The sequence below is a fragment of the Hemicordylus capensis genome, chromosome 1, assembly GCF_027244095.1.
Source record: "Hemicordylus capensis ecotype Gifberg chromosome 1, rHemCap1.1.pri, whole genome shotgun sequence".
Lineage (NCBI taxonomy): Eukaryota > Metazoa > Chordata > Lepidosauria > Squamata > Cordylidae > Hemicordylus > Hemicordylus capensis.
This window is the reverse complement of record NC_069657.1, coordinates 17242170-17252894: the sequence shown is the minus strand read 5'-3', so window position 1 is coordinate 17252894 and position 10725 is coordinate 17242170.

The window sequence follows — 10725 nt, the reverse complement described above, 5'->3', positions numbered from 1 at the left end:
GAGCCTTCTTCAGACATTATTACCAGAGATGCTGTACTTAGTACAGTATCTCAAAACGGGTCCAAAAGTTCCAGCCACCTGTTGTTATGAATAGAGTGCAGTTAGAAAATCTGTACTGCAATAATAGTCATGGAAATGATTTGCTTTAGGCTTCAAAAATCAGAGGTATGAGTTTTGCTGAAATCAACTGTTTGCTCAAGTATGATACAGTTCAACTTAGATCATAGTAGTTGAATGTTTACTTTGGCTTATGATCCATAGTGTGTGTGTGTGTGTGTGTGTGTGTAAAGAGTAAAGATGACATAGTCAGGAAAATAGTATAGTGATCAGCCACTGACCAGCAATTCTCCCCTAAGGAGTTGACCAGAAGTGAACCCTGCCCTGACTGACAGGCTGGTGAACTGCAGGGTTCAGCCAACCAGCACACCAGGTGGGTGAGACCTAGAGAGCCTCGAGGAGGAAGAGAAGGTTCCTTTGTTAGAAGCAGCTAGGCTGGAGGTGAGGGAAGCATGGGCAGAAAGGCTTAGTGGGGAGCAATGGAGTTTTGCTTCCTCTTGGTCCAATGCTGGCCTTGAGATTTCTCTCATGGAAGGACCTCTGCAGCTCCTTAAAAGACAGGAGGGCAGGAAACTGGAATTCTTATCCAGGATTTGGTGAGTTCAAGATAAAGGAAGCCAGGGGAGAATGTTCTAGGGAAAGTTTGTTTAGTCAGACTTTGCATTAGACTTCAGTTTCTTTCATGTGTTTTGTACATCTCTGAAACAGTTCTAGGATTGTTTACCTGTTACCTTTTGGAGGGCTGTGGGCCACCTCCAGCCTCAAAGGCAGGATGCCTCTGAGTACCAGTTGCAGGAGAGTAACAGCAGGAGAGAGGACATGCCCTCAACTCCTGCCTGTAGGCTTCCAGCAGCATCTGGTGGGCCACTGTATGGAACAGGATGCTGGACTAGATGGGCCTTGGGCCTGATCCAGCAGGGCTGTTCTTATATTCTTATGTTCTTATGTTAGCTCAGCAAGAAACACTAGACTTTGCCCATCCATCCAGGGCATTGCAACAGACTCTGCAAGCTTTTAAAGTTTTTTTATATTTTTTTTACATCCATGTAACTGGGTAACCATGATTTTTAAAGTGTGCTACCCCAATATGATCTGGGGTGCTTTTTGAAGTATTCTGGCAACCACTGAGTATTGCTTTTGTTTACCTGTAGCTAAAAGCTGAGGGAGCCACAAACGGAAGCTGTCTGTATAAAGCTTTTTTCCCTTCTTTTTGTTCTTTGCATTTTAAAAGCCTCTCTGAGTGGATTTTTGACTCACAAGAAAGTGGGCTGGAAGGGGGTCTCACTCTGGTGCACACACACGCCTCAGGTGCTCGGCAGCTGTTAGTTTTCTCCCCAGCAGAAGAAGGAGAGTTTCCCTGGGATTCCACCCAAGCCCAATGTGCGGGGGGGAGGGGATGAGATTTAAGCTCTGCCGATAAGTGGGTGGTGGTGGCAGCCTTAAAACTACCAACATTACAGGAAGGTTTGGGAATAAACCTTTGGATGGAGGGGATGATTCAGCATTTTTCTTCCTCCCACGTGGGTTTGCTCTGAGACAAAGGATGGTAATCCGATACAAGCAGGTTACTGGCTGAAGATAGAACACCACAGATCTGCACCCCAAAGAAGCAAGGGAAGGAAAAATACATGTCCTAAGAGACTCCTGAGATGGCAGGTAGGCAAAGTCTGGCCTCATGGGACCAACCCAACCTAAATGAAACCTTGAGGACTTTCCATCATGTTGAGTAAGCAGGTCTTTTTGCCCCCAATCTCCAGGGGTGGGGTGATCTGGAGAAAAATATGCCAGGAAGATGCCTTTGGGAGAGCAAAAGTGGAGAAGCCTCCATCTGGAACCAGAACGTACACACACCATGCTTCTCTGTCCTGACCAAGCCCAAGCACCAACTAATTCTTGGAGTCCAGCTCCTAAGTTATTTAGAATAAGTATGAATGTTTGCATGAACGAGGAAAGCCGGTCTTTTAGCAGCAAGCACGAATTGCCCCATTGCTAAGCAGGGTCCACCTTGGTTTGCATTTGAATGGGAGACTACATTTATTTATTTATTTAACTTATATACCGCCCAAACTTTCATCTCTGAGCAGTTAACAATGACATAAAAACAATTAAACCAAATATAAAAGGTTAAAACAGTTTAACAATCTAAAAACAGTATATATGAGCTCTGTAAGATATTCCCCTTAGGAGATGGGGCCACTTTGGGAAACAGCATCTATGTGCTTGCATGCAGAAGGTTCCAAGTTCCCTCCCTGACCCCTCCAGACACGGCTGAGAGAGACTCCTGCCTGCAACCTTGGAGAAGCCGCTGCCAATCTGTGTAGACAATACTGAGCTAGATGGCAGCTAGACAGAAAGCAGTTTCCTTTGTTGAGATACATCATTAAGTCCTGTTATTGAACTGTGGATTGTCTTTGTTGCGGCTACTATGATTTTTGCCATCATCATTATTATTTGTCACTGCTGCCAGTGCTGAATATGTTTACCTTTGTGCAACCCTTGCCTTAATATTATTCTATTTATACAGTTCTATACATTATACAGTTCTATACATTAATATCAAGATTATTGGTCTCCAGTATCTTCCTCCCTCTAAATCTCTAGTGGCGTGGAAAACCCCAACCCCACATAACACTGTCAATCAATCCCACCCACCTGTCAATCCATCCTGGCAGCAATCCACTCATGGTTACAGCGGTGCTTGTCTGCAGAGGGCACGCTGTAACTGTGTGATGGCTGCCGTTTTTGCGATTGGCACCTGAGACGGCTGATTGCAGGACCCGCAGCCTTCTTGCTTCCAGCGTGCACCTCTGTGGACAAACACTGCTGTAATCATGAGTGATGGATCGATTGACAGGTGAGTTGGTGGGATTGATTGACAGGTGGCTGGGATTCCTGTATTCAAGTACAGACAGCATCTCTGCTAATAATGTCTGCAGAGGGCTCAGATCTTGGGTTCCCTTTTGGCTTCCTTTTTTTTTTTTCCAGAGGAAAGGCAGCATGCATGCGTATGTGTACATGAATAAAGCAGAGGTGTACAACTCAGATGCCATGGTGGACTGGAACCAACCATGTATTGATGTACGAGGGTAAAGCTCAGTTTCCAGGATGAGGGATGGTGTCAGAGGGCTCTGGCCTAGAGTTGGGGTCAGCAAGGCAAGCAGGGGGCATCCAGTCTCAAGCGACTAACTGCCCTGAACCTTTCTTGCTTGTCAGTAGGACAGGTCAAGAACTCTTCCTGGTTCCTGTGGTTGCTACAGGATATTTTTGCATGTGGGCCCGCAAAAATATGTCCCCATGGGCCGGATCCAGCTCTCCAACCTTATGTTGTTCAGGTCTGTTACAGAGGAAGAAAGAGAAGCAAGAGAGAGCAGAACTGCAAAACCTGCATGTAGATAATTGTGTTTGGCAATATTACATGTGCACTTTCACCATGATGGATACCCAGCGGAGGACAGCATGCCTTCCTTCAGTTTACGGATGCCAGTCAGTGCAAATAATACTGAGCTAGGTTAGGGCTACCATATTTTCAGCTTGAAAAATGAGGACACTCCTATCTATCTATCTATCTATCTATCTATCTATCTATCTATCTATCTATCTATCTATCGGATGTGTACTCTGCCCCAAACTTTAGTCTCTGGGCAGTTAACAATAACATAAAACAAATTAAAAACATACACAAAACTTAAAACAATGTAAACAATTTAAAAGTCAAAAACAGATTAAAACCTCAAATTTTAAAAAGCGGGAAAAGCTTGGGTGAAGAGGTGGGTTTTCAAATGCTTTTTAAAAATGGTCAGAGATGGAGAGGATCGCATTTCAGTAGGGAGCGCATTCCACAATCTTGGGGCGCCAACTGAGAAGGCCCGTGTCCCTGTGTGACCATCAGCTGAGCTGGCGGCACCTGGAGACGGACCTCTCCAGACGACCTCAATGGGCGGTGGGGCTCATAATGAAGAAGATGTTCTCTTAAATACTCTTCCACCATCTTTAAATTAAAAAAATAAAATAAAAAGTAAGGGACAAAGCCTACCAATTGACTTGAATGGGGCTGTTGTCCCCACCCACTGGTGGAACAAAGGCCAGATCTATCAACCAACTTGAGTGGGCCAGTGGTGGCTGTAGACCTGGCCTCAAGGACACTGGGTGGCCAGATCCACACCTTCACTTTGGGCAGAGAGGTGCTACCCACCCTGCCCAGTGTACCTGGCAGCTGGAGCGATAAAGGCCAGGTCTATGCAGGGGCCCCTGCATGTGAGGTGGCAGCCCTGGCCTCCTGGGAGCACAGGCAGCTCGGTCTAATTGTTGGCTTAAGTTCTTGGAGGAGTAGCTCTGGCCTCTGGGCAGGGGCCTCATTAGGGGGTGTCCCATGGGGCCCCAGGGCCCCAATGAATGGCTCAGAGCCCCCAGTCTCATCAGCCACCACCTTCCTCCATGACCTCTTCCGGAAAGGGTGCAGCAGTGGAAACCATAGGAACATAGGAAGCTGCCATATACTGAGTCAGAACCTTGGTCCATCTAGCTCAGTATTGTCTACACCAGGACTGCAAAACGTAAGGCCCGGAGCCCAGATCTGGCCCGCGGGGACTTTTTTTCTGGCCCCAGGGGTGGCCCCAAATTTTGTGGTGACCGAGGTGAGGTGCAAAATGCTACCTTGCCTCGTGGCCCTGGTGGGGGTGACCCCCCTTCCAAATTAACCTTTGCAAACTTTGAAAGTACACGGAAGGCTGGAAGGAAGGAAGGGAAGGAAGGAAGGAAGGAAGGAAGGAGGGTTGCTAGCAGTCTCCTCTTCTCTCATGCTGTGGGTAACCAATAATTCCGTTCATTAGTATTTTCAGTGCTTTCCTTTATATCCTTAAACCATTAATTAAACCATAAGAACCATTAATTCTTAATGTTAATATAATCCTTAATGTGCTGAACATTGTCCTTGGCCCTCACAGACTAAGTCCTGGGTGGTTCTGGCCCACTGGGTTATTGGGGTAGACCAGTAATCCTGGTCTACGCAGACTGGCAGCGGCTTCTCCAAAGTTGCAGGCAGGGATCTCTCTCAGCCCTACCTGCACGGAGCCTGGGAGGGAGCTGCTGGCCTTACCTAGCCCTCTGCAGGGCCTCCACCTCCATCTCATAGGTGCTGTATTATAATATTAGAGACTTTTAAAAAAAACCACCCGTAATTCTTCTTGGGGAGAGGAGTATGATTGAGCTTAATTATGAAAAGGAGGGCTGTGGGTCTGAGCCCCAGTACCTAGCAAAGCCCCTGCTCTGGGAGCTGGTAGACCGGCCACACTGCCTCAAAAGGACTCACCTTTGGGGGTGGGCAGATAGGGAGGATGTGCACGAACCGAGGCCGGTTTGTGCATTGGTTCGATGCCCTGGGGAGGGGAGCAGCAAGCGGGATCTTGAAAAAAAGAGGAGAGCAGGTCCTTACATGCTCCTTGCATGCGCAGACAACATCCATGTGCGTGTCAGTGCCGTGCTTGGCTTCTTGGGGACAGCGCCGTCACAGCAGGAAGCTGATTGGGGTAGCGGAGAGCAGGTAAGGACCTGGTCTCCTCTTTTTAAAAGATCCCGCTCACCGCTCCCCTCCCTTGTCCAAACCGGTTCAACACCAAACCAGTGCACGCACCTCGGTTTGTGCACACCCCCCATACAGGACATATTGCCTTTTCTCAAGGACATTCCTCTCTTTCACGGCAGTGAGGACATGCCAGGAGGAAATGAGGATGGATGGACAGCCCTAAGCTAGATTGGCCAACGGTCTCTCTCAGTTTAAGGCACCGTTCCTGTCTCCCTGGGACTTCTCTGTGCTGAAAGCCCATGAATGTTCCATAGGGCTGTTTTGCAAAGAGCCATTCTTTGGAGTGAGACGCTTCTGGCAAACATTATCCAGATATTCCTGCTGCCGTAACTGTTTGTTTTGTCTCCTTTCCAGCTTGCCGAGCCTGTTCTTGCACCACGGCCAATTCCCCAGCTGCTCCTTGTGCTGAGCTCTGCGAAAAGCTTTGGGTGCTGCGTGGTGGTGATGGTGGGGCTGGCTGGCTGGCTGGCCTGGGGGGGGGAGGGGGAGGGGGGAGGAGGCAGGTTTGCTCCAGGCGACAAGGCAGAGGAGTGAAAGGCAGCAGTAGGGAGGAAGCGGCTTGAAGATCTTGAGGGAGGGAAGCCCCGGGGCGGGTAGGGGGGAGGTAGGAGAAGTCAAGGCGGGGATCAGAGAGGGAGCCAAAGAAACAGCCAGGGATTCCTGAGCTGTGGGGGATGAGACCCAGGGATAAAGGTGCTCATTATTAGGAGAAAGAGGGGATAATGAGTGCAGGGAAAACATACATTACTGGGTGATGTGTTAATTGGTTGACTACCCTGTGTCAGCTTTGAATGGATAGGGAGGCATTTTTCTCCCTCTCTCACAACACTAGAACCAGGGGTCATCCCACGGAACTGAAGGCTGGGAAAATCCAGGGCCCACAAAAGGAAGTCCTTTTTCACACAGCACTCAATTGACCTATGGAATTCTCTGCCACGGGATAGGGTGATGGCCGCTAGCTCGGATGGCTTGAAGGCGGGCTCAGACAAATGCATGGAGGACAGGTCTATCAATTTGGCTACTTGTCTAGTGGCTATAAGCCACCTCCATCCTTGGAAGCAAGATGCGTTAAAAGACCATTGCAGGGGAACAACAGCAAGAGAGCGGGCATGCCCTCACCTCTTGCCTGTGGGCTTCTCAGAGGCATCTGATGGGCCACTGTGGGAAATGGGATGCTGGACTAGATAGCCCCCGCCCCCAGCCCGACTGTTCTTATATGTTCTTAGCTTTGAACAAAAGCTAGAAACAAACAGCAATGCTCAGAAGACAGGGCCCAACAAGTGCAGAGTGAGGACTGGACCCTTGGATCAACTGATCCACAAAATTCATCCACATTCCTAAGCAGGGGTGACATTCAGGGGTGTCCCATGGGGCTCAGGACCCCAATGAATGGCTCAGAGCACCGAATCTCATCAGTCGCCTCTTTCTCGATTGCTGGGTGGGGGTGGGGTTGCCTCTGCTGTTTCTGCTCCAGCAGCAATGATTACTTCTCATCTCTGTCTCCTCCTGTGGAGTTGCTGTGCTGGGGACAGAACAGACCCTTTAGACCCCAGTGCAGCACTTGCTTCATCCAGTTGCCCACTGCGGAGGAATCAGACATTATTATTCTGTGGGGAGGGCATGGCTGATTCTAATTATCAAAAAGAGAGTTGTGTGCCTGGGGCCTGGATCATTTAAGTACCTGCCATTGCCCCTGGTCCCAAGAGAACGGATCAGTTACTCTGACAAATTTTAGACTTAGTTCTGTTCAGGGGTGCAGATCCCCCTGTAACTATGTATGGAGTTCCCCCTCTTTACCCCCCCCCCGAATTCCATATCTTCAGTCCCCCCAACCAGGGGTGTAGTGGAGGGGAGACGCACAGGTACTTCTTGGCTTCTCTGGCTGTTGGGGTGGGCATGGTCATGGAGAGTGCCTTCTGTACTTCTGAATTTGCAACTACATCACCGCCCAAAACGTATTTTCTGTTCCCCCAAAGTGTTTTTCCTCTAAGTGAGGCAAGCTGGTCTTGTGGTAGCAAGTATGAATGGTCCCCTTTGCTAAGCAGGGTCTGCCCTGGTTTGCATTTGAATGGGAGACTAGAATCTTGTCTGGATTTCCCTCGATGAATTAGGAACATAGGAAGGAAGCTGCCATATAGTACTGAGTCAGACCATTGGCCTATCTAGACAATACTAGCTTAGTATTGTCTTCACAGACTGGCAGCGACTTCTCCAAGGTTGCAGGCAGAAATCTCTCTCAGCCCTATCTTAGAGATGCTGCCAGGGAGGGAACTTGAAACCTTCTGCTCTTCCCACAGCGGCTGCATCCCCTGAGGGGAATATCTTACAGTGCTCACACTTCTAGTCTCCCATTCATATGCAACCAGGGTGGACCCTGCTTAGCGTAGACCATGCTTGCTACCACAAGACCAGCTCTCTGCTCCAATTCATTAGCATGTAGGTCTGCCGGCACTAGCAGAAGCGTATCTAGGGTGAGGCAGGCAGGACACGTACCCTGGGTGCCACTTGAATGAGGCGCCATTTTTTAAAATTAAAAATGGCCGCCAAAAATAAAATGGCCACCACACATGCTCAAATGGCCTCTGTGAGGCCCTAAGCCATGCCAGGCCTCACAGAGGCCATTTGAGCATGCTTAGTGGCCATTTTGTTTTCAGCGGCCATTTTTTTTTAAAAAATTATTTTTTAAAATGGCCACCGCACATGCTCAAATGGTCCCTGCGAGGCCCTAGAGGCCAGCGGGGGGAGGGGGAACCTTTGTAACCCCCCCGGCCTTTAGAAAGCCCCCCGAAAGGGCTACAGGTAATTTTTTTAAATTTAATATAATATAAGTCACTGTACACATATTCAGATTGGCACTATGTACAGAGAATCAGGGCTTGTGAATACTGAGTTGAAGCTTATGAGCTAGGATTGCATTCATTTGCTCTTACTTTGCTTTGTGATAAGTGAGTTAAATGTGATATCTTAATAATATGGCTATTAATGGTGAGTTTGTCTTTGAATCAGTGTGAAATCCTTAGGTATTAAGGCCACTGGGAGTTTCTTGCTCTCTTTCTCTCATTTTAACTGTCTTTCTGAAATACTAGACTATTTTCCAAGCAGTGACACAGTTAAGTCTGCATATCCTTTAATTATTTTCAGAGTATCTGGGGAAAGTCAAATTCTCCATTTATTTTTAAAACTTATGTAATAGTGATGCTACAATGCATAATAGAGAACTAGACAGGCACTTCTGATTAGTTTTCCAAGTACACCTCCACATAGTATTTGGGTATTTCATGAGCCCCGGCATACTGAAATTTGTAGTTTTCCAGCATATTTTGGTCTGGCTACGTCCACTGCTCAATAGTTTTTGAAATATTAAATGATTAATGATCTTGACTTGTATTTTTCAGCTGATATGGTAAAGTTATCTGAAAGATGGGTGTCAGATGTTTGGATAGGGGACGCTATTTTCCCTAGATACACCTCTGGGCACTGGGCAGGAACCTGGGTAGCCCAAGTCATGGGGACCTCAGCCTGCACTCTCAGTAGCCAGAGTCTCAAAACATCTCACCCAGGAACTCCAAGAAGTTCCAGAGCAATTCATTCCAGCATTGTTCTCCAGGTGCTCCATTCCCTGAGCTAAGAGTGATCCTTCCTTCACATGTGATTAAAAAAAAAGGATACAAATGATTTATAATTTAGGGCAGCAGGACTGCATAGCTTCTCCCTCCTGCAGATGTTGGCCTGTAACTCCCATAATCCCTGACAATTGGCCACCGGAGCAGGGAATTATGGGAGTTGTGGTCCAAAACCAATTGGAGGGCCGAAGTTGTTCAGCTTCCATTTTAGGCGAGGGTTCTTGACCTTGGGGTCCCTTGATGCGGTTGGAGTACAGATCCCATCCCCTGTGCCACAATGGTTAAAGGCCATTGTGGCTGGGGATGATGGGAGTTGTATTCCAACCTCATCTGGGGACCCAAGGCTGAGAACCTCTGAATTATTATCATCATCATCATCATCATCATCATCATCATTATTAATTTATTAAAACTTTTATACCGCCCTTCCAAAAGGCTCAGGGTCAGAGTCACCCTGCAAGTATCATGGCTGAACGGGGATTTGAACTCGGGTCTTCCTGGTCCTAGTCCAGCACTCTAACCACCACACCACGCTGGGTTGGTAAGCTAGGTATGTCCATCCAGTGTTGGGCCCCCCCTGACCCCAACATTAAACCCAGAATTACCCACCCAGCATGGTGTGGTGGTTAGAGTGCTGGACTAGGACTGGGAAGACCCAAGTTCAAATCCCATTCAGCCATGATACTTGCAGGGTGACTCTGGGCCAGTCACTTCTCTCTCAGCCTAACCTACTTCACAGGGTTGTTGTGAGGAGAAACTTAAGTATGTAGTGCACCGCTCTGGGCTCCTTGGAGGAAGAGCGGGATATAAAATGTAAAAAATAAAGAAAATAAATAAATATACCCAGAATTGTGAAGAATTCAGGCCTGTGTCTGAATTCCATTTTATTAAGGAATCAATTAACGCCTGAATTCAGATGAACTGACCAGGGCATGACACCCAGACTTCACGACTGCTTGGTAAATGATTTGTGAAGGCAGGGGTAATCTAACATTGTGTCTCAGTGCTTGTGAAACTCACAAGAGACACAGTGGGTCTTGCTTGATTACCAGTCTCACACTGCTAAAATTAACTTGCTCTCAGGTAATCCCCTTACCTTGCTGACAGGATGCTTCTGCCTTAGTCAAATGTATTGATTAACTTGCCTCAAACCATGCACCCCTTTTTGATGTTACTTTAAACATTCTTTTGTTATAATTACACACTAGATAGATGTTCACCAGAAGTAATGTAATTGCTGTCTCACACATATAGATCTGATTCTTTCACTAACTCCTCTGACTTTTAACATTTTGGGACCAAGAGAGGCAAATTTACTTTGGAAATAACAATAGAAGAATACTCTGCTAACTCAGATCCTGGACTGAGCTAATCCCCTGAACTAATATCGATAATTAAAAGACAATATCCAGAGGATAACAGGAATGGACACCTTTTTGTGATCCAGGAGACTCAATGGACATC